Source organism: Rhinatrema bivittatum, chromosome 7 (assembly GCF_901001135.1).
Source record: "Rhinatrema bivittatum chromosome 7, aRhiBiv1.1, whole genome shotgun sequence".
In the NCBI taxonomy this organism is placed as follows: Eukaryota; Metazoa; Chordata; class Amphibia; order Gymnophiona; family Rhinatrematidae; genus Rhinatrema; species Rhinatrema bivittatum.
This window is the reverse complement of record NC_042621.1, coordinates 294,930,882-294,955,018: the sequence shown is the minus strand read 5'-3', so window position 1 is coordinate 294,955,018 and position 24,137 is coordinate 294,930,882. Positions and strand designations below refer to the sequence as shown.

Genomic DNA, 24,137 nt, shown 5'->3' with positions numbered 1-24,137 from the left:
CTCTAATCACAGCAGTGGTAACCCCCCCTCCCCCCCCCCATCATTTATGGACGGCCCCTCATCAAACAGCCCATTACATGGCAGCTCCGTCCAGTTCACCCTTAGGAACCCCCCCCCCCCCCCCCAATCCAACCAAATCATGAATACAATAAATCACATCCAACGCCCCGACAGAAGGAGGATCCCTATCCCGGGACACAGAGAACCATGGCCGAGGCCTCTCTCGCTCAACTTGCCCCAGGTGCCCCCTCGAACTGGGAGCAAATCGTCTGGGTTAGGGGGGTCTAGAAATTCAGGACAAGAACGCAGTCCAGGGGCGCGGGATTAGCCTTGTATGCAAGGAAGTTTGTTCTCATTCCTCTCCTAGACCCCAGACCTGGAGCTTCGTCGCTCCTCCTGCAGCCATCACCGGGGAATTGCCCCGCGATAAGTAAAGCAGGGGGAGAAATGTGCTGGTGATTGTGCAGGGTACTTACAGCAGGCAGAGAGTGCTCGGCTGATCCGCCCTGGTGGCTGCTCTTCCCGGCTGGGCTTGTGCTGGGCTTGTGCCTGTGCTCGTCCTTCCCTTGCAGCAGGCAGAGAGTGCTCGGCTGTGCTTGTGCTGTGCTTATGCCGTGCTGTGCCTGTGCTGTGCTCGTCCTTCCCTTGCAGCAGGCAGAGAGTGCTCGGCTGTGCTTGTGCTTGTGCTGTGCTGTGCTCGTCCTCCCCTTGCAGCAGGCAGAGAGTGCTCGGCTGATCCGCCCTGGTGGCTGCTCTGCTGTGGCTGTGCTTGTGCTTGTGCTGTGCTGTGCTGTGCTGTGCTCGCCCTCCCCTTGCAGCAGGCAGAGAGTGCTCGGCTGTGCTTGTGCTTGTGCTGTGCTTGTGCTTGTGCTGTGCTGTGCTCGTCCTCCCCTTGCAGCAGGCAGAGAGTGCTCGGCTGATCCGCCCTGGTGGCTGCTCTGCTGTGGCTGTGCTTGTGCTTGTGCTTGTGCTTGTGCTTGTGCTGTGCTGTGCTGTGCTGTGCTGTGCTGTGCTGTGCTCGCCCTCCCCTTGCAGTAGCTCAGTGGCGCTGCTCCTGCCCTGCTCCGCGCGCCCTTAAATAAGAAACGCTGCCGGGAAATCCCCCGGGTGTGACCTTTGCTGTAGGCTCGGCCCTTGCAGGGGACTTTTCTCTTGGCAAGTGCAGAACAGAAGGTTTGTGGAGGTAGGGAAACCCCCCTCCACCACCACCACTTACTGGATAAAGTGGCTTTAACAGATTGGAAATATGTTTATGTTTTAGCAGCACAATAACAGGGAGCCAGAATTAATCTCCCCCCCCCCCCCCCCCCAATAAGGCGATTCTTCTGTTTTCTAGATTTCACCTTTGAATGAATGCCGAGTCTTTTCCAGCCTTTCCATTCTCCCATCAGTTGTGAAACTGTAGGAAGTCCCCTGTTCCCTTCATAGTGTAGGACGTCAATACAGGCTACACCAGTGAGGTGCAGGCTGGCTTGCAGTACAGGCGTATAAAGTCCTTGATGCACCTGTCTATACCTGCCTTCTGATTTTACTTGCCTTGCCTTGCCAAAATGGGGCTGGATAGCCCATCTTTTGGGCACCTTCTCGCATCCAAGGCCATTTTGTCAAAGCATGACGAGTAAGATCACAGTGTGAGCTCAGGCACCTACAGCTAGCTGCACAAAGCATAAGCTCTCTGGGGCAGGCACCGATGGCTGAAGGGTATCCACTTTGGCGCTGTTCACGCATTCTTCAGCTGTTCAGAAAAAGCGGGAAAACCTCTGACTGTTTCCCCTCCCCGGAGAGCTTATGCTGGGAATCGAATTCCTGGGTCTGAGGTGCACTAATATCAGATTTCTGGTGGCCAAATTATTTACTGCTGGGTCCAATATTATACTCCACCTCAGACCCAGGAAGGACTAACATTTCCAGTGTAAGCTCTCTGGGGTGGGGACCTACAGCTGAACAGGATGCCAAAATGGCCTTAGATGCGAGGTTGTGCCCAAGTCGGGATGCCCAGTGCCCATCTCACATTCAAGCCCATTGTGCCACGGTGCCCGGGCGACACTGTTCAGCTGTCGTGCCTGTCCCATTGCGGCAAGGCACGGCAAATAAAATCCACGCATAAGCTCTCTGGGGTGGGCACCAACAGCTGAACATTACGCACTGGTACTGTGGCAAAACGGCATCGTGCCAGATCCTGGCTCGGGCGCGATCTCGCATGCCAAGGCCCTTTTTGGCGAGGCGAGCCAAGTGAAATGAAAGAGTAAGCTCTCTGGGGAGGGCACCTTTTTGTGCCTGAGTCAGGATGCACAGCGCCAAAGTGCACACTGTTTAGCTGTAGGTGCCCCCCCCCTCCCAGAGAGCTTACCCTTTCATTTATAACCAGGCATTCCTTACCCAAATGGCCATGCACGCGAAATTGCGTCCAAGTCGTGATGCCCAGTGCCAGCCTTGCGTGCCAGGCCCTTTTGGTCGCACTCCTCCTCCCTCTTCTCCTAAAGCACTTTCTAAGGCACTTTCCTACATGAATGCGGATCTTCAGGTTAGCTCGCTCCTTAGCCTGCTTTTTCTTACTCCTGCTCGGTTTGCATCCTCTTAGCTTACCGCATCCCGTGGGGCTGTGTGGGGTTTTTTTTTACCATGCACATTAAGTAACTCCTGTTTTGGCGTGGGGTTTTATTATATCGGGCTGATGCAGTCTGGTGGTCCCATCCTGAAGAACCTTATCGGACCTCAGGCCTTCTAAAGAGGCGCTGGTGTGCCAGACGGGTGCTGCCAGCAATTTCACGGCTCAGAGGCCATTTCTGAGCAGACCTGGTCAAGTGCTGTGAGTTTTCAGCCTGTGCTCCAGAATTATCTGAAGTGTTCACTAGCGCTGTGTACCTGGAGTCCAAGTGCGCGCCGTGTCTGGGTGAGGAAGCAAGGTTAACCAGGTCACCTGATCTGCATTTGATATATTCGGCAGACTGCGCTTAGATTTGTCCCAAACATTCAGACTGATACAGAAAAAGTGCGCTCAGCTGAGCTCACTGTTTAACCCGCGGCTGGACGCGCGTTTTGCACGCGTGTCCACAACCCCTTTTACCATAAGAGGTTTAGTGTGTCCAGAACGCGCGTCCAACCCCCCTCCCCAAAACTAATAGCGCTCATCACATGCAACTGTATGTTGATGAGGCTATTTAGCTATTCACCCCAGATACAAAAAAAAATGTGTGCCCGATCCGCACGTTTTATGCTCAGAAATGAACGCTTGCCCATCCTCCGACTTAATATCGTGGCGATATTAAGTCAGAGGAACCTAAAGGGTGCCGGCAGTCAGGTGACAGCCACCTCTCCTGGGCCAGGGCGCGCCATTGTCCTTAGCCCCTCCTTTTAGCGCGACCTCTCATTTAAATATCGTATCGCGCGGGGGGCTCATCACTGAGCGCAGGTTTTCCGCGCAGCTTACCGTATCGGCCTGTAACTGGAACCTGCATTGTATATTCTACAGCAGGGGGTCCCAAACCAGTCCTGGGCAACCCCCCTGCCCATCAGGTTGTCAGGATATCCGCAATGAGCAGGCCCGAGGCACATTTGCATGCAATGGAAGCAGTCTATGCAAATCTCTCTTATGCATATTCATTGTGGATAATCCTGAAAACCTGACTGGCCCATGTATCTTAACCTGCCCTTCACCCTGAGTGTGAAGTCCACCCTATTATAGTGCTATAACGGTCTGCTATATTGAGGCTCTTTCTCTCTGTATAAAATGATGCTTAGCTGGATATTGCACACACTACAAAGCTCAGCGTTTGACAGACTTTTCAGATTTCAGCCAGATCAGCATTAGAAAGCCCTCTGATTTCCCCTGCTGGGTCCGACTGAAGCGGATCAGAACATCCCAAGGCAGGTCTAACGACCTGATAGAATCCATTTTTGATTTTTCAGCTTTCCTTCGACAATCCAATGACGCCTCTATAATGTTCAACGCATCAAAAAACGTGGATGAAATAATTCAACGTAACCACATTTATCTTGCAAAGATTTTTTTTTTCTTTTAGCAGTCAATCCTGCATGCGGCAGAGCTGGAACTTCAGCCGCAAGCTTCCCGTTCTCAAATTACCGCTTCATTATGATCAAAGCCCAACAAGATTTTTGCGCAGTGAAGAACGTGCAAAACCCTTATTGGTGTAGATTAAAAGAGAGCTCTTAATCAATATATCAATATGACACACAGTCACCTTTTCAGTGATTAATCCAATGCACACATACAGGTAAACGATGGAAACAACAAATTGTTTGACTGTTTTGAAGATCTTTGCACAACTCTTGTGCCTGACAGGAAACCAGCAATTAAAAAACACTGTGGGCCAAGCCCACATTTGTGAGAGACTGTGTGGGTAATCTGATTTATGTGAGGGTTACACACACCTTAAGCAGGTAAAAGCTTTTCAGGGGCACTTAAAAGTGAAGGCTCCCTTTAGAGCGGGGGAGGGGTGGGGTTCTAGACCCAGTCCTCAGGACACGCCCCGCCAGTCTGGTTCTCAGCATCTCCAGAATGAGAGGTGCCTGAGACGGACTCCTCTGCATGCAGATCCGGGCCGTGCGTACGCAACCGTGAATTTCCCGACTGCCGGACCGGCTGGGCCTGCCCTGGGGACTGGGTCGAGAGCTGCTGCTTTAGGCTGGACTTCGGAGCTGAGGGGGCAGCGATATGGAGATGGAGGGGGAGGGGGGGGGATCATGAATTTTCAGTCGTCGATCTGAAAACCGTCCACAGACTCCAGGGAGCCTGGGAAGAGAAATGAATGAATTTGTGGTAAAAGACAGAGCCTTGCGCAGTAGATGGCCTATGCTATGAACAACTTTGGGCCTGCGCTGTGGTAGGTGAATTGGACTGGGGGGTTCCAGGGGGCCACAAAGGACAATCCTGCCTCTTCCCCTACCATAAGAACATAAGAACTGGGTCAGACCAAGGGTCCATCAAGCCCAGCATCCTGTTTCCAACAGTGGCCAATCCAGGCCACAAGAACCTGGCAAGTACCCAAAACATTAGACAGATCACAAGCTACCACTGCTTATTAATTTACCGTAATAGCAGCTTATGGATTTTTCCTCTAGGAACTTATCCAAACCTTTTTTAAACCCAGTTACACTAACTGGCATAACCACATCCTCTGGCAAGGAATTCCAGAGCTTAATTATTCTCTAGGGTAATAACTCAGTATGTTTTCTTCTAGCCTGAGATTCTTATCTTTGTATGGCACTTTCGCCCTCCTAAGAAACCCAAGGCCATTTCATCATCCCAGCCTCCTAATCATGTCCTAGTGATGACCCTAATAGTATTTTAAATGCACACTCACAGCGTATGAACCACTGGTGCTGGGGAGGAGGTGATGTGCAGGGGGGGGGGGAGAGAGAGATTGGTGGGACTGGGCTGGGGAGGGTATCATGGTGGAAGCACGAGAAAGGGGAATGAGCTGAGGGGGACGAGAGAGAGATCACTGGGGATAGGGGAAGATGACTTTCTCCAGTGCTGTACCACTGAAGGGTAGGGGTGGAGAGGAGTTTGACCCATCACCCAACTCCCCCTCCCCCCCCCCCACACACACCAATTTCCTTCTCTCCCTACACAAACCACCAACCTGGTTCCTTTATTTATTTATTTATTTATTTATTTGTTTGTTTGTTTGTTTGTTTGTTTATTTATTTATTTATTTATTTATTTAATTATTTAATTATTTATTTTTTTTTTCCAAATCACCCCCAAGGCAGACTAAAACCCAGGTGTGTTTGAGAATGAGTCATGCACTTGAGAATAGCAGGTACAGTCAGGCCTCTGAGGAGAATGTATTGTCCTCAGTCTCTTATTTTGGTCTGGGTGGCTTAACATGCAGGGTTACCGTTACCAGAGATAGGGGTGAACGATTGGGATTAGTGAGCATCCTGTCGCACCCTCCGTGTGGGAGCAGCTGTGAGCGGGCGATGATTTGCATCTTGCATGTTTAGCAGTGCAGGGAATGATTTAGGTTGCATCTTGCATTATTAGCTGTGCAGGGGATGATTTAGGTTGCATCTTGCATTATTAGCAGTGCAGGGAATGATTTAGGTTGCATCTTGCATTATTAGCTGTGCAGGGGATGATTTATTTATTTATTTATTTATTTAAGTTTTTTTATATACCAACATTCAAGACAGAAGTCCCATCATGCTGGTTCACAAGGAACAGGGGTGCACAATATAATAAACTTTACAATTTGAACAATAGTGCAGAAAAGCAGTTACATGTAACAGGAAAACAATAACTTGGATTAAGAAGGAAAAAGAAGATCAGATAATTATATATGTAAATGATAACATTGTAAGAGGTGGTTATTAATGCTATAACTAGCGAAGCATGATGATTGAAGGGAGTTAAATGATATTGGAGTTAGGAAAGGCTTGCGTGAACAACCACGTCTTGAGTCTTTTCTTGAAGGTTGAGATGCTAGGTTCCATTCTAAGATCCGGGGGAATGGAGTTCCATAAAGTTGGACCGGCTGTGGAGAAGGCCCGATCTCTTAGCGTGATGTGTCTGGTGGTTTTGGTTGGAGGTACTTGAAGTGATCCCTTGTAAGCATCTCTTGTCGGTCTTGTAGAGTGGTGTAGTCGGAGGGGGATATGGAGATCGATTGGGGCTAATTGGTGGATATTTTTGAATATGGTGAGAATGGCCTTGTAGATTATTCTGAAGTGGATGGGCAGCCAGTGGAGGCCCATCAGGATAGGGGTTATGTGTTCTCTTCTCCTGGTGTTCGTGAGTATACGAGCGGAGGCATTTTGGACCATTTGCAGTGGCTTGGTGTGTGAAGAGGGGAGACCAAGCATGATGGTATTACAATAGTCCAGCTTTGCAAAAATGATTGATTGTAGAATTGTTCTAAAGTCATGTGTGTGGAACAGAGGTCTTATTCTTTTCAGCACTTGGAGCTTATAAAAGCAGTCTCTGGTGGTTTTGTTGATGTTAGCTTTCAGGTTTAGGTGATTGTCAATTAGAACTCCTAGGTCTCTCACTTGTGTAGTATTTGGTAAGGTAGGATGAGTGTGTGTGAGGGAACTGTTTTCTGGTGTGATGAGTAGAAGTTCTGTTTTTGATGAATTTAGAATCAGGTTGAGACTTGTGAGAAGCTGTTTGATATTTTGGAGGCAGGTTTCCCAGTGAGCCAGTGTTTTTGCGAGCGACTCCTTGATGGGGATCAGGACCTGAATATCGTCAGCGTAGAGGAAGTGTTTGAGATTGAGGTCAGTGAGAAGTTTGCATAAGGGTAATAGATAAATGTTAAACAAGGTAGGAGACAGGGAAGAGCCCTGAGGGACTCCTACTGACATGGGGTGAAGAGAGGATTCTTTATTATGAATCTTCACCTTGTATCCTCTGTTGCTGAGGAAGGTTCTGAACCATGACAGGGCAGTGCCTGAAATACCTATGGCTGTTAGTTGGTTGATGAGAAGGGAGTGATTGACCGTGTCAAATGCAGACGACAGGTCGAGTAGGATCAGAAGGAAGGCTTGTCCTTTGTCTAAGCCTAGGATGATGTGGTCAGTCATAGAGATGAGGAGGGCTTCCGTGCTTAAGGTTTTACGGAAACCGTATTGTGATGGGAATAGTAGGTTGTTGTCTTCAAGGTAGTTAGAGAGTCGAGAGTTTACCAATTTTTCCATTATCTTGGCTATGAAGGGGAGGTTAGCTATCGGTCTGAAGTTGTTCGGATCAATAGGGTCAAGATTTGGTTTTTTGAGAAGGGGTTTAAGTGAGGCTAGCTTAAGGTTGTCAGGGTAGAATCCTTGTGTGAGGGAGCAATTTATGATTTCTGCCAGTGTTTTGGAGATAGAGTCTGGAATTGAGAGAAGTAGTTTAGTTGGGATGTGATCTGAAGGGTGAGAGGAAGGTTTCATTTTCCTTAGAATTCCTTGGATTTCGATGGATGAAGTTGTGTCAAGTTCTTCTAACCGAGTGTAGTTGATTGAGGGTTGGGGAGTGGTTGGTGGATCAATGGGGTTAGTGGGGAACTGAGCTAGAAGATTGTTGATTTTGTTGCTGAAGAATAGAGCTAATTCTTCCGCTTTCGATTGAGCTTGGTCATGTGCAATCTCTGGTTGGTTTAATTGTGTGAGGTTGGCTACATAGCTGAAGAGGGCTTTAGCATCGAATACGAGGTCGTGTATCTTCGAGGCGTAGTAGTCCCTCTTGGATCTTAAGGTGCTTGATTTGTATTGGTGCAGTGATGATTTGTAGATTGAAAGGGTGTTGGTTCCTGGGTTTTTGCGCCATTTAGCCTCATTTTGTCTTAGTTGGAGTTTGAGCTTTCTTAGTTCTGAGGAGAACCAGGGCTGTCTTTTGGAAGAATTCTGGTGTGGTTTTTTTGTAATTGTAGGGCATAACTTGTTAGCTATAGTTTCGGTGATGGTATTCCATGATCGAAGTGCTGAGTTCGGATCTGTAAAGTCCAGTTGGTGTAATTGTGGTGATAGGTGATTGTTGAGGTCTTCTGGGGAGCAAGTTTTCCTGTAAGTGAAGGAGGGCGAAGGAATGCAAGCCAGGCTAGTATCTTTTATAGAGAATGAAGTTGTTATGAGGTAGTGATCTGACCAGGGGACCTTAGTGCAATTTGGGATAGATAGGGGCTTGATGGCAGCGTTAACGAAGATCAGGTCTAACGTGTGGCCGGCTTTGTGGGTAGGTTTGTTGACTAATTGAGTGAAGCCTAGCGCTGAGAAGGCTGTGAGTAGTGTTTCACAGTTAGGTGATGGGTTGGGGTTATCAACGTGTAAATTGAAATCACCTAGGATGATAGCTGGAGAGTCAAAGTTGATGATGGAAGAGGTTAATTCGATTAGTGGTTGATTTAGGTTGATTTAGGTTGATTTAGGTTGATTTAGGTTGATTTAGGTTGATTCGATTAGTGGTTGATTTAGGTTGCATCTTGCATTATTAGCAGTGCAGGGAATGATTTAGGTTGCATCTTGCATTATTAGCTGTGCAGGGGATGATTTAGGTTGCATCTTGCATTATTAGCAGCGCAGGGAATGATTTAGGTTGCATCTTGCATTATTAGCAGTGCAGGGGATGATTTAGGTTGCATCTTGCATTATTAGCAGCGCAGGGAATGATTTAGGTTGCATCTTGCATTATTAGCAGTGCAGGGGATGATTTAGGTTGCATCTTGCATTATTAGCTGTGCAGGGAATGATTTAGGTTGCATCTTGCATTATTAGCAGTGCAGGGGATGATTTAGGTTGCATCTTGCATTATTAGCAGTGCAGGGGATGATTTAGGTTGCATCTTGCATTATTAGCTGTGCAGGGAATGATTTAGGTTGCATCTTGCATTATTAGCAGTGCAGGGGATGATTTAGGTTGCATCTTGCATTATTAGCTGTGCAGGGGATGATTTAGGTTGCATCTTGCATTATTAGCTGTGCAGGGGATGATTTAGGTTGCATCTTGCATTATTAGCTGTGCAGGGAATGATTTAGGTTGCATCTTGCATTATTAGCTGTGCAGGGGATGATTTAGGTTGCATCTTGCATTATTAGCAGTGCAGGGGATGATTTAGATTGCATCTTGCATGATTAGCAGTGCAGGGAATGATTTAGGTAGGTTGGCATTGGCTCTCTGGCAGCTGCTGAGCTATTAAACTGGGTTAGACTGTGAGACAGAGCTCGGGCTTGCCCCCACCGGGAAACGGTGGTTCCACGGTTTATTGGGTCTATTAGGGTCAAAACAATTAAAGCAGCAATCCAGGCAGGAGCAGCAGTAAAACGTCTTGGCAGGAAAGTAAAGGGAAAGGTAAACAAGGCTCCTTGGCAATAACAAAACTGAGACATGAAGAACTGGTGAGGCTACCTCCCGTCCCTGTTCCAAAGATAGTGGGGGCAGAGTCCCATTACTGCGGTCATGGGGGGGTATTCAAGGGATTTATTTGTGGCACTTCAAAGCAGATTGCATTCAGGTACTGCAGGTATTTCTCTAAAGTTTGCACCTGAGACCTCGGAGTGTGCAGTCACTTACCCAAGGTTGCAAGGAGCAGCACTGGGATTTGAACCCTGCTTTCCAGCCCACTAGTCTAACCATTAAGCTATGCCTCCATTCCAGTCGGGCCCCTTGATGGACAGGAGCCCTGGGTAGATGCAAAAACAAATCACATCAGACACCGGGCTGGAGTTCCCAATCACTTGCACTTGTTTGAGGTAGACAGAAAAAAAAAATATTTAGAAGAAAAGCTGAACAGGAAGCGGCCTCTGCTTCCTTCCAGGCTCGACAAGGTGCGACTCAAAATCACACTTTTGACGGTGCTGCAGGAGTATCGAAAGCCATGTAATTTCTATGCTGTGCACCCAAGCAGTCAAGTGAAACGGTCCCTCGAAAACCCTCTCTTTCTGGTGGCCAGACTCCGGTTCCTCGGGGACCACTTCCAGAGAGCGGGTCCTGCAAGGAGGAGGGTGTTAGGACTTGGAGCTGAATCCTAAAACATTCTTCCAAGCATCCTCTGGCTTAACTGTGTACAGCCTGTGCGAGTGGGAAAAAGGGGGTGCAGTCACTGTGGCCAGAAGGAGCAGAAGCATCGGTAGCGTTGGCCCATGTGCCAGAAGAAAAGAGCAGGAACAGTGTCAGCCATGTCCCGAGAGGAAATAGGAGGAATCCTGTCGGCTGCGTGAGCCGAAGGTGGAGGCCGTTGCAGCTTGTGTGTCCTGGAGGGGGAGATGAGAGAGAGAGAGTGTGTGTGTTTGTTTGTGTGTGTGTGTGTGAGAGAGAGAGAGTGTGTGTGTGTGTGAGAGGGAGAGAGAGAGTGTGGGTGTGTGTGGGTGTGTGTGAGAGAGAGAATGTGTGTGTGTGTGTGTGTGTGAGAGAGGAGAGAGAGAGAGTGTGTGTGTGTGAGTGTGTGTGTCTGTGTGTGAGAGAGAGAGAGAGTGTGTATGTGAGAGAGAGTGTGTGTGTGTGAGAGGGAGAGAGGACTAATCCACTACAATGTCAGGGTATGGAGAGCAGGAATTTTTTTATCCTTATTAATTTTAATTATTGGATGTTATCTGATGTGTCTGCTCTCTTGAAAAATGTTATTTATTTTTGGGAATGTTTACAAATTTTTATATGTTTAATTATTGAATGTTATTTGTCAGCTGTTTTGAAATATTTATTCTTAGTATGATTTTATTCTTAGGATTCGTGTCTTGATTGTATTTGACTTTTTGCCAGGAATGATGATGTTTCTGGTTTTTCCATTATTGCACTGCATACAGAGTCTGGCTTGATGTGCTTTCCAGTTCAGGTTTTGTCTGCAAGTTTCTATTTGTACTTTACAGTCTTTATTCTGTATTTAGCGAGGATCTCTCTCTGTTTTTTTGCACATGTGGCCAACGTGAGGTTATCTGCTAGCATGTAGTTTCTGTGTAGGGAATTATTGCAGCCTGGCTTGTTCTATTTTCCTAATAGGAGACGTCTTGGTGTAATATTTGTTGTGTTGCCTTTCCATAGGTAGGGCTGTTACTGTTTGAGTGCTGGCAGTTAGTGCTGTTTTGTTAGGGGAGGTTATTATTTTGTAATTGTAATTCATTGTCCTCATGACTTTCTGAGGGCCAAGCCCACGCCCAAAATGTCTTACAATAGGCTAAATACCATATGGATTTCAAGAGTCTTTTTTTTGCTTTTTTGCAGGGTTTTCTGGTTGGCACCATAGCAGTAAATGTAAATATAATGTACATGTTGTGATACTTTCTCCCTCAGAGGTATTTTGAATGCCCTTTCTCATGTAAAATCTTTTACTATAAATGCAGCATTTTTAATTGTGTTTTTTGTTTGGATGAAGCCCGGGCTTGGTGGTGGGGATGCAAGGCTGTAAGGTCCACCGAGGGTGCCCGGAGAGAGTGCACCACACACAGACCCCTACCATTCACCCATCTCCCACTTCCTAACAGGGCAAATGCTGGAGAAGGCTGGGAGGCAGGCGATAGGATTGCCAGCTTCCTAAAATATGATTACTGACGCTCTGTCTGCTACTCCTTTGGGAATCCTGACCCCTGACCCCTGCCTCCCCATTCCCCAGGTTTTCAAATTAACCAAAGGGCCAGAGGGACCCCCAGCGTTGCTTCAGTCTGTGCCGCACCTCAATGAGGCAGCTTCTTTCCTCACCTCGGGCAGCTTATGAAGGGGGGTGGGGGGGGGGTTCTCTTCGGTTTTGCTCCACTTGGTGAATCTATTTTTATAAAATAAAACTTAAAAAGTGTGTGTGTGTATGCGTCCCAGGAAGGAACCTCCCCCAACACATGGCTGCTAAGGGAAAGGGGCAGGAAACAAGCTAATGAACCGTATCACAGCCCTCAACCAGCTGTTATTAAATAGACGGAGCTGTGGATTTGGATTACTTTGGGTTACAGAGGATGCTGAAGGCACAGGACAAGGAAGGGGGTAGCAGAACTCAGCCTGCAGCTCACATCCCAGGCCTCCCAATGCAGAAAGCAGGAATCCAGTTCCCCTCCCTCTTCCCTTTCTCACCCCATGGAGTCTGAAAAAACAGTTTACAAAGCGGGCAGACGGCCCGGCCCCGGGGGCCTCAGGTTTCAGGCCCAGCAGGCCGGGGGCAGGACTCAAACTGGCTGGGCCAGAAATGAGTTGTGGCCAGGCAGGGGGAATTTTTGTTGGTTTCCTTCCTGGAGAGAATTCCTGCCATCTTGACGGGACGCCAACATCTGTAGGGAGCCCTGCCTCCCCCAGGCAGAAAAACAAACACCTGGCAAACAAGTCTGGCTGCCAATTCAACCTCTTTAATAAGTAACCGGCCCTGGCAGCTTCATTCAGGCTCCCTGATTACATTTCCCGCTATTGTCCGGAAATATGTAGGCGCATAAAACGCCCCCCACTGGCGCTTACAGGAAACCCTTGGCATGTGGGGGAAGGGGGGTGACTGGCACGGAAACGCTGACGGCTAAGTGTAAAGGGGGGGGGGACAAGTAAGACACGGGACCCCTGACATTTTTAGAGGATAGAAATGGAAAGGCGACAATAAAAAAGGCATTAGTAATTCATATTTTTGCGGGGTCACAAAGCTTCAGATGAAAGCAAACTGTAAGGTTGTGATAGAAAATCTCTCTTTTACTTATTGGAAGCCACCTTTCAAGTCCCTTCGGAGAGAAGGGAGCGAGAACTATCAGAAGCAGGTCATGCAATGTTTACTGTGCTTCTGTTTTATTCCTAGATGTGTGGAGAGGAGTTTTTCTTTACATCAGCCTTGGGTCCTTGTTAAAGGTAGGCATGTGCTGTGTATTCTTTGAGATCTCATAAGTGCCAGAAGGAGGTGGGGGTTAGGATTATCATTCTAGCAAGATTTGCAAGCTGCGATTGGTTGCAGGTTGTGCAAAAAGATTTTCATTTAATTCTTCCAAAAAAATCACTTCAATCCTTGAAAATAAAATCTGAAAACTAGCAAACCAAATGCACTTAACTGGCCACACGGGCGCCTGTTTTATCTTCTTGCCAGGTGCCAGCATTGCTTGCATGGGGAGCGGGGGCCTTCAGGTTTCCTTCACGCAGCCTGGGCAGCGGGAAGAGAAGATACAATAGGCGCATGGCCAGTTAAATGTCGTTCTTGCTAGTTTTCAGAGATTTTAGTTTTAAAGACTGAAATGCTGTTTTGGAAGCACGAAGTACAAATCTTTTTGCATATTTAAATAATAAGAAATGAAAAGACGGGAACTTGTAAACGGCCACGTGGGCGCACGGCGCCTCAAACAAATGGACGTGTGCATTTTATAACAATCGCGCGTAGGTCGGCTGTACGCGCAATTTTGTCTGGGCGTGCGCGCGTGCGCTGAAATGCCGGTTCTACCGCGTAAGGCGGGGGAGGGGCGGACATTATTAGAGGCGGTTACCGGCCTCCCCAGTCCATTCCTCATCCACCCGACTTCCTAACCCCCCCCCCCCCCCAATTAACCTTTTACCCTATCAGTGCGACCCTTTGAACCCCGCTGCAGGGAACCCCGGGGTGCGCTGGTGTGCGCAAATGCCAGCGCGCGCATTCCAAGTGACCTTCCTGGGACGCCCAGGCCACGCCCTCGGGAGATACGCGCCTACCCGGGAGCTTCTTAAACGCCTGAGTCACGCACATATCTCAGGGCTTCCGTGCGCGCAGGGCTTTTAAAATTCACCTTAAAATGTTCATCTTCTCAAAGCAGGTAGGCAGGTGGGGACTGGTAAGTGAATGTTTTCCGGAGCGCTTTCCCACGATGCAGTTTGACGCCCATTGTAGTCAAGAGACCGTGGATTAAAGATACAAGCCCAGACACTGACTGATAGCAACTCCTATTTTTAGAAGGCTGTGGAATATAAAGGGGCACTTTTGGGCAGAAGTTTGCCTCTTTTTCATTAACATTGTACCCCCTAAATAGTGCTAGTGCTAGTGCTACTTGGTCAAACAAGCTGGAGAAGAAATGCACAGTTAGGTAGCCATGCTGTAAAAAAAAAAAGAAAAAGCCTGCTGTGCCCTGGGGCAAATTAGGAAGGAATGTTGTGGTCCCTAACGTTTTCAGCAGGTCAGACCTAGCAGAAAAAAAGTTGCTAAGTGAAAACCTGACCTCCCTGGGCACCCTCGGGAGAAAGAAGGCTGACGTGGCAAATGGAGTGCGACCTGATCCCAAAACAGAGAACTTCTCACCCGTCTTTGCGTGGGCTAGGGATCGCGCCTTATTTTCATAGGTACCCAGGGAGTCTAAAGCAGCAGTGCTGCTGTCTGTCAGCAATGCACTGACACAACAGTCACTGGAGACGAAAGAAAATAACTTCTCATTATGGACTACAAGAAAGCGGGATGGGCACCCTGGATCACATCATTTTACTGTGTTACTGTGCTCCTTGCTAGGTCTACGTGCGAATGCAAAACAGAAAGGCAGTCAATTTGATTGATGTTGGTACGATCCCCAGCTTTATGGTTTTGGATGGGAAAGCTTGAGCTGTTCCTGGTCGAGGGCGTGATGAATCGAAGACTACCGAACACTGATAATCATCTGAGCAGGCCAATCAGAGCTGCATCGATGGCACTGGGACCGCAAAATCCCAGTGTCTACCACTGCACCGGCTGAGGACAAAGGGCACATTGTGCCGTCCGCCCCAGAGCAGAAGGCTGGAGATGGGGATTGTGTGCAGAGAGCAGATAATGCCATGAAGCTGTGCTCCGTGTTCAGCTCATTACTGAAAAAAAATGTTTACTTCTGGGAAAAAGATTTTTTTTCCCCCTAAGTTTATAAAAAAATAAAAAAATCTGTTTTCATGGGATGTACTTTAAACGTTTTCTTTTTTTTTTACACTAAAAAGTTTGTTAGGTTAATAAAACAAATCATGTTTTTCCAGAGTTACTCCGTATTATTTATTGTGTATTTGGGTCGAGGTCCAAAAGGACTCCAGAACTGTACCGAGGTCAATTTAATGGTGTCTGAATGTCCCCCATATGGAGCTAATGGTTCGTTTCATGACCGGGGACGAGGGGTAAGAGGGGTAAGAATGCTCTCTTTCCTGCAGTTCCAGCGGCGGATTCCCGATGAAGACCGGCCCGGGAATTCGCCGCCCAGGCCGGCCCAGGAGATACCACGTGGTCTGCCGAGCGCGGCTCTGTCACGGCCACGCTCGGCAGACCACGTGACTAGCGCGACCGGCCCACCGGGGGGATGCCCGATCCCCCCCGATAGGATAATCCGCCCCTGTGCAGTTCATAACAAATATAGTTAAAAAAAACAAGCCAAATAACCCTCAAACTGTTGCCATAGCATTGACATCTAGAACAAGAGTTATCCACAAGGGAGCATTTTCACAAGAAGTCACCTAAACAGCTACAAATATCATTTAAAATAGGCAGTGGCAGTCTAAGCCTTACGGCAGAGTTAAGGGTGAGAGGACGATTGATTCTCAATGCCTGCCAACAATGGTGCCAGTGAGTGCTAAGCTGAACAGAGGCCACCAATCCATTTCACGAAGGCCACAGAATGCCTTTCAGATAAGATGGATTTTGTTTTATGTTGGTTTTTCATTTTTACTTACGTGCAATTTTCTAGTAGGGAACATAACAGACAGGCCATGGGACACCGAGAGGTACAAGAGCGCCAAAATATGGAATCTTTCCATTTAAGAATTGGTAAAGTATTGTGCAAAAATCATCCAACAGCTTGGTTCATATCAGGATAGCTTTTTCTCTAGCAAGCATAACCTACTTTGAAATAATTTTGACAATGGGGGGGTCCAATCAACCAGGAAGGCTGGGACATCGAGAAGTTTTGGCTAATATACAGGTTGGTTCTATTTTTCTATCTTATTAAGCCCCGATGAAGGTTTCCGTACAGAAACCATAGAGAAATGGTTGAATTAGCACAGCTTAGGAATTTGTGTGTCCTGACGCCTCATCTTGACCTCAAACATGGTATTTATTGTATGTTCACTCAACTTTCATCACCATACCTGGGAACTCTCCGGATTTGGCCCAGAGACTCCGGAATTCTAAAAGAATTACTGGGTCTCCGGGCCAATACCGGAAATCTCCGGGTGCTGCAGCAAAACCAATCTACTTGGACCCGGGAAGAAGAAAGGAACGTCATTGGTCTTGCGTGGCTGAAAAAGGAGGAACTCAACAGTGATTTCTACCATCTCCGGACCTTTTTAATTCTTAACTTCGTTTCCTCGTGACACCATCTGCACAGCCTGTTTCCTGTTAGGAAGTGCTAGGAGAGTGGGTCCACTTTCCAGGGGATTGTTTGTCCTTGGGCCATGACTCGATCCCAGAGGAACTCCGAAGAAGTGCCGAGGCAGGCGAAGCTTGCTCGAGCATGGGCTAGACAGGAGCGAGGCTGGAGTGAAGACAGGCAATGGGATCTGGAGCAGGAACAAGGCTGGAGCGAAGACAAGGGTGACTGAAGGTACTGACCCTCCACCGGACCTGCACGCTTTGGGAAGACCAACAACGCAATGGTGGTCTTATGAACGGTCCTCCGCCCGTTCCAAGCCCTTTTGGACCTGCCGCTGGGTAATGGCAAGAAGCGGCAGGCCGGACGGAGGCCGGGGCAAACGAAGACCGGAACATATAGATTCAGATGAAGATTCAGGCAAAGACCTAGGTACTTGGATGAAGACTCAGGAGTGAGGTTCAAGAGCTGGGTTGAGACTGCGACGCAGCGCACCCTACGCAGCCCACCCGCGGGGCTGGTCACGGACCATGCTGGGACCGACGTAAACTCTAGACGAGATAGTGGGATAACTGAGAGGAGCATGTCTCAGAAACTGAAGAGGCCTGCACCAGAGCGCGCCCTACACAGCTGCCAGTGATTGGTCGCGGTCCACGCTAGGACGGCACAGGTTCTGGCAGAGTCTTTGGCATGGACAGAGCAAACACAAGGGAATCCGAGGGCCAGCAAGCTTCAGGACACAGGGCCAAGACAGGTCTTGGCTTCAAGCAAGGATTCAGGACACAGGACCAAGACAAGACTTGGCTTCAAGCAAGGATTACCCTCCGGAGGCTTGTGCTGCGGTAGTGAAGAAGGCATTGTACCATGAAGTGCCATACTCAGCCCACCCGTGGGGCTGGTCGCGGACCTCGACATGGCACGCCGGCAAAGGTGGCAGTGAGGAACCAGGGGTATGGGACATCTGGATTGGATCACGGACATCAGGAACAGGAGACGGATATCAGAGCTGGATCACAGACGTCAGGAATGGAGGACGGACACCTGGACTGGATCAAGGACATCAGGAACTGGATGACAGACATCAAGACTGACCATGGACATCAGGAGCGGAAGACGGACATCTGGAGTGGATCAAGGACATCAGGAATGGATCACAGACTTCAGGACGAGACATGGAGCTCCAACAGGAAACAGAACACCGGACCTTGAAGAAGAGCGGGAACAGAGAAGACTCCTGGAGCGAAGAACAGGAACATCCAGGAGCATCTAACTCCTTGCGAAGGCAAAGCTGGAATGAACGCTGGGCCCTTTTGTAGGGCCGAAGAGGACTACGCCCAGGGAGGAGCTAGCAGGGGGCACACCTGGCTGGCCCTTCAAATACAGGAGTGAGGCGCACGCCCGTGCCATAGGAAGCTGGGAGAGAGCAGGATCCGTTGGTGGCGTCCTCAGCCACGTGGAGGACCCAGGCTGGAAGAGGATCGGACTGCAGGAGCGGCTCCGTGCCGCAAGAAAGCCAGGAGAAGCGCAGGCAGGCTGCAGGCACCGGCAGGGACGGCTTCCCTGCCGGATGAAGACCCCAGGAGCAGCAGCATCAGAGCGGCAGCCCTGCCGCGGAGCTGGAAGGAGAGAAGCAGGCTGCAGGAGCGGCTTCCTGCCGCGAAGATGGACTCGTCGGGCAGAGCAGGAGCGGCAGCCCCAGCCGCAAAGAAGGCTCCCGGCTCGTCGCGGGCAGGTTCACAACATTTCCTGTATCCAGCCACTTGCCCGCCCCATCCTGTTTGCCTTGGCCAATCGGCATTGCGATTCCCTGCCCGTTCATCAAACGAGGAGTAAGAAACAGGCAGCGTCCACTTCTGCAGCACAGGAGGAGAAGGAAGAGGCTGCTGCTGCTCCAGGAGCCCAAGTTAGAGTCTGCTGTTGCTAGTGTGTTTTGAAAGGGGGGAAGACAGAATGAATGAGCATCTGTGAGAGAGTGAGTGAGTGTGTTTTTGTGTAGGGAGACGAGATCTGAGAGTGTATGTGGGTGAGTAGGAGAGAGATGAGTGCAAGTGAGCATGGGTGTGAACGTGCGTGGGCATGTGTGTATGGAAGAGGGAGAAACGTGAGTGAGTGTGTTGGTGGGAGAAAGCCAGAAGTAAAGGTATAAATGGACATGTGAGAGAATAAGCAGTGAAAGTAAGTGTGAACATGTAAGAGGGTTTATGAGAGCAAATTTGTGAGCATCCGGTCCCACTGTGCAGTTTCCCTCCCCCCGTCCCCCCGCTAATCCATGGTAATCTCAGGGTGACTGGAGGTCAAACGTTCTCAGGCGTGTGGCCTAGTGGTGAGAGCAGTGGACTAAGACCCAGGGAGGCCGGGCTTCAGATCTTGCTGACACTCCTTGTGGCATTGGGCATGTCTCAGATTCAAGCTTAACCTTTAGTAAATTGGGTCCTGGTGGAAAAATGCTTAGTAAATCAGGCCCTTAGATTTAAGTCTTCTAGGGATGGGGGAAATACTTGCCTTGGGCTACCAAGGAAGAAGACGTGAGCTGAATAAATCAGCCTGCACACACCTTCCGTACAAGACAAGCCCTTCACGTTCGTGCGTCCGGCTCTCACAGCAGGGGCAAATGCATCGTAAGTAATGCGTGGCTGATCATAAATGATTGCTCAATACGTCTCGAAAGTGATTTATTATGGTTATTTACAGGAACAGATAAATACAAATTTGTATGAAACAAGTTTACAATTCAAAGAGCAGGAACCCCGACACAGCTGTGTTTCGCACCAGGGGAAAGAACAAACATACAGGGGCGGATTTTCAGAGCCCTGCTCGCCTAAATCCGCCCAAAACCGGGCAGATTTAGGTGAGCAGGGCCCTGCGCGCCGGTATGCCTACATTCAAAGAGGCCTACCGGCGCGCACAGACCCCGGGACTCGCGTAAGTCCCGGGGTTTTCGGAGGGGGGCGGGCCTGGTCGTCGTGGCGTTTCGGGGGCGTGTCGGCAGTGTTTTGGGGGCGGGTATGGGGGCGTGGCTACGGCCCGGGGCGGTCTGGGGGCGTGGCCGCGCCCTCTATACCCGCCCCCAGGTTGCGGCCCGGCGCACAGGAGGCCCGCTCGCGCGCGGGGATTTACTTCTCCCTCCGGGAGGCGTAAATCCCTGGAGAAAGGTAAGGGGGGGGTGTAGACAGGGCCGGGTGGGTGGGTTAGGTAGAGGAAGGGAGGGGAAGGTGAGGGGAGGGCGTTAGAGGATTCCCTCCAAGGCCGCTCCGATTTCGGAGCGGCCTTGGAGGGAACGGGGGTAGGCTGCGCGGCTCGGCGCGCGCCGGCTATACAAAATCCATAGCCTTGCGCGCGCCGATCCAGGTTTTTAGCAGATACGCGCGGCTCCGCGCGTATCTGCTAAAATCCAGCGTACTTTTGTTTGCGCCTGGAGCACAAACAAAAGTAGGCCTATTCGCGGAGTCTGAAAATCCGCCCCATAGAGTATGAGCTGATCGCCTAACACAGAAACAATGCAAGCAGCCATAGAAACCTATAGTAACAAAAACCAAAAAGCAATGGAAGAATACCAGGCCCAGCAACAGGCACAAAGGTCTATACTGACAGGGTGCAGTAGGGTCTGTATAGTGAAAGTAAAAGGTGGCGGAAAAAAAGCATGGAACAGAGACGGCCCTGAGACAGCAAAGCGTGTGGGGAATAGTATAATATAGAGGGGCAGATGGAGAATACCTGGAAGGGGCTGGTTAAGGCTCACATACAGGAAAGCTTAAAAAAACATAAGAAATCAAGGCAGAACCCAAAAAGATGTAATCAGTAAGGAAAAAGAAACCAGGCTTACAATGGAGGGATTTTTTCACCGAGTCAGGGGTACAAGGATCCTCCACGAGTCTTGATGTTCTGAAAGAAGGGGTGAGAGGTTAATAGGAAGACTGTTCAAGCTTTTAGGTGGTCCTATTTGTATTTAAAATCCATTTCAGATAATTCATAGCGAAGGGATGATCTTTAGCCCTTTCCTTTGCTTTGCAAAGAGAGCGTTCTTGATAAATGTACAAAATGCAGCTCCTTGTAGTTACAAGGGGCGCGCAGGGCATAGAGCGGACACATGGCAGGACACAGAGAGAAAGGGCTGAATTAACATAAGATGGAAACTTGTGCACAATAACACCTTGCCGAACCTTCAACCCATGCACGCAATTATAGAATCCAAAACGCCATCCGTTTGCTCGGCTTTTTACTTTAGAATTATTCACAGTTTTCAAGGTGTGGCTGACTATCTCACCATTTTTAAAAGGGAGAATACTTTTCCTGCATTGAGAATCAGATGGGGGCCACCTGCGTCACACGCATGCTCTCAGTCCCCAGGAAGGGAGGGCAGCTGTTGCTACTGTGTTGGCCCCTGCTAGCCAAACTGTAAAGATAAGAATTGCCATGCTGGGTCAGAGTGAGGGTTCAGCAAACCCAGTATCCTGTTTCAAAAGTGGCCAATTCAGGTCACATGTGCCTGGCAGGATCCCACACAGTAGATAGATCCAGGCCCGGTGCCAACGGGTGTGCAAACCGTGCAATTGCACAAGACGGCACACCCGGTGGGGCAGCGTCGGGAGCAGGGAGAAGCCCATGAGGCTACCAGTGGACTCTGTCTCACCGGCAGCCCAGAAGAGGAAACGGCCCTTGAGGCCACCGGTGGACCCCATCCTACCAGCAGCTGAAAGAAAGAAGCAGGAGCCCGTTCTCCTACTCCTTCTCAGTGCCGGCGTTCGCTGTCCAAAGCACGTGCAGCTGGCGCATTTTCTATGCTGATCTCGCGATGCACGACATCAGTATAGAGGAGGTGCTAGGCTCACGTGGTTTAATTAGTGCACGGGCCGGCACACGAGGAGGAGCAGCAGAGTGGATCCTGGAATATTTCTGGGGTTGTTTGTGTGTGTGAATGGCAGCCTGCCTGGGTATGTGCGTGTGCATGTGTGTGTGTGTGTGAAGAAAATTTGTGCTTTCTCACTAATCCATGCCTTACTCAGGAAGGGGGCAGCACAGTAATTGTTTGCACAGGGCAGCAAAAATGCTAGCAGCAGCCCTAGATAGATTCCATACTGCTAATGCCCAGGAATAAGTAGTGAATTTCCCCAAGTTTGTCTGTTTAATAACACTTTATGGACTTCTCCTTTAGAACTTGTCCAAACCTTTTTTAAACCCAGCTACAGTAACTGCCTTTCTTACGTCCTCTGGCAATAAATTCCAGAGCTTAATTGTGAATTGAGTGAAAAAGAATTTTCTCTGATTTGTTTTAAATGTGCTACTTGATAACTTCATGGAATGTTTTGTATTTTTTGAAAGAGTAAATAACACGCTCTATTCCCCTCATGATTTTAAACACCTCTATCATATTCCCCCTCAGCCGTCTCTTCTCCAAGCTGAACAGCCCTAACCTCTTTAGCCTCTCCTCATAGGGGAGCTGTTCCATCCCCTTTATCATTTTGGTTGCACTTTTCTGTACCTTTTCCAGTTCAGTTATATCTTTTTTTGAGATGCGGTGATCAGAATTGCACACAGTATTCAAGGTGCGGTCTCACCATGGAGCGATACAGAGGCATTATGACATTTTCCGTTTTATTAACCATTCCCTTCCTAATAATTCCTAACATTCTGTTTGCTTTGTTGACTGCTGCAGCACACTGAGCTGTGGACTTCAAAGTATTGTCCATGATGATGCCTAGATCTTTTTCCTGGCTGGTAACTCTTAATATGGAACCTAACATTGTGTAACTATAGTATGGGTTATTTTTCCCTATATGCAACACCTTGCACTTGTCCACATTAAATTTCATCTGCCATTTGGATGCCCAATCTTCCATTCTCGCAAGGTCCTCCTGCAATTTCTCACAATCCACTTGTGATTTAACAACTTGGAATAATTTTGTCTTCTGCAAATCCGATTCCCCTCACTTGTTCCCTTTTCCAGGTCATTTGTAAACATATTAAAAAGCACCAGTCCCAGTACAGATCTCACCTTTTACCTTTCTCAGCAGAGAAAGGTAACCATTTAGTTCTACTCTCTGCTTTCTTTTAAACTGTTTGCAGTCCTGCAATTGGAAATCGCTTCCTATCCCATGACTATTTTTCTCAGAAGTCTCTCATTGGGGACTTTGTCAAACACTTTCTGAAAATCCAAATACACTGTAGCACTGGCCCACCATTATCCACATGTTTATTAACCCTGTCACAAAAAGTAGCAGATTGTGAGGTAAGACTTCCCTTGGGTAAATCCATGCTGGCTGTGCCCCATTAAACCATGTCTATCTATATGTTCTGTGATATTGTTCTTTAGAATAGTTTCTATGACTTTTCCTAGCACTGAAGTCAGGCTCACCAGTCTATAGTTTCCTGGATCTCCCCTGGAGACTTTTTTAAAGATTGGTGTCATATTGTCCAGTCTCCAATCTTCAGGTACATGATGATTTCAATGACAGGTTACAAATTACTAGTAATAGATCTGCAATTTGAGTTCTTTCAGAACTCTGGGGTGTAAACCATCTGGTTCAGGTGATTTGATACACTTTAGTTCGTCGATCCACCTTATTACATCATCTTGATTCACTGTGATTTGTTTCAATTCTGAACTGAGAGCTCAGATTGGAGGAGATGTCCCCCTCAGCTCTTGGGATCAGCTGCAAGGGCATGCTGTATGGAGTGGGGCACAGTTTAAAGAACAGAGGATAAAAAAAAGAAAATAGTACACGTTCTGGATGGCAATTACTTCCACTTTTTATAGTGTTCTGGAATTTTCTGCATATTATTTGTAATTATCCAGCCCCCACGACTGAGTGTATCAGAGATCCTGGGCCCAGGTCTGGAAGAGCCGAGGGTCATTAGTTGACGTGTGCTGAATTTTAGCAGTAGCCAGCTCCATGAAAGAGCCAGAATGAAAGCACTGCAATAGCATGCATTAATATTGCCTAACCGGCTAGGCTGCAGCTAGAAATTATCCTAAGGTTGCTGGCTAAGTTTTAGCCGGCAGTCTTACTCATTCTGGGGCCACCTGAAATTGCTATGACAGTTTTCAGAAGACAGTTTCTTTTTTTGTGGCCTTCGTGGCCCAGGCGAGCTTTGTTCTTCTGCTGAAAATGCTCCAAGGTGATGAGTTTATTCAGAGCAAAGTTCAGGCATTTAAGAAATTCTGGATAAACTTCAGTCCTAAAATCTAAACAAAACTAGAATAGGCATCATCCGGAAATCTTTTTCAATGCTTCCCTAAGATCCTATTACAAATCTTTTCACATAGGATGGTGGGACTAGCTATTGAGACCTGCTGTCTTTTCAACAAGTGATTAGAGAGCACTTAACTCCCACAATCTAGTCACAAATGTATTGTTAGTTCAATAAAGAGACGTCACCCAGACCCTGTATGTCTACCTTCATAGGTAGGCATCCAAATGGACTAATAAGGCAACTGCAAAACTTTATTCAGTCTTTTCAGAGACTTTGCCTGATTTCATG

At 48.3% G+C, this 24,137-nt stretch overlaps 1 protein-coding gene across 3 annotated transcripts in view; it reads right to left on the bottom strand.

Annotated features, from left to right (window-relative positions):
* PLEKHS1 (pleckstrin homology domain containing S1) overlaps positions 1-20,558 on the bottom strand; it is a 50,619-nt gene extending 30,061 nt beyond the window's left edge. For 2 of the 3 annotated variants that reach the window (XM_029610445.1, XM_029610448.1), the window contains exon 1: positions 477-1,048. The gene's annotated coding sequence lies outside the window, so the exon portion shown is untranslated. Of the gene's footprint in view, positions 1-476; positions 1,049-20,481 lie in introns of those variants that run through there. The other variant, XM_029610446.1, reaches the window with a different exon arrangement.
* Between the last annotated feature and the right edge of the window lie 3,579 nt (positions 20,559-24,137).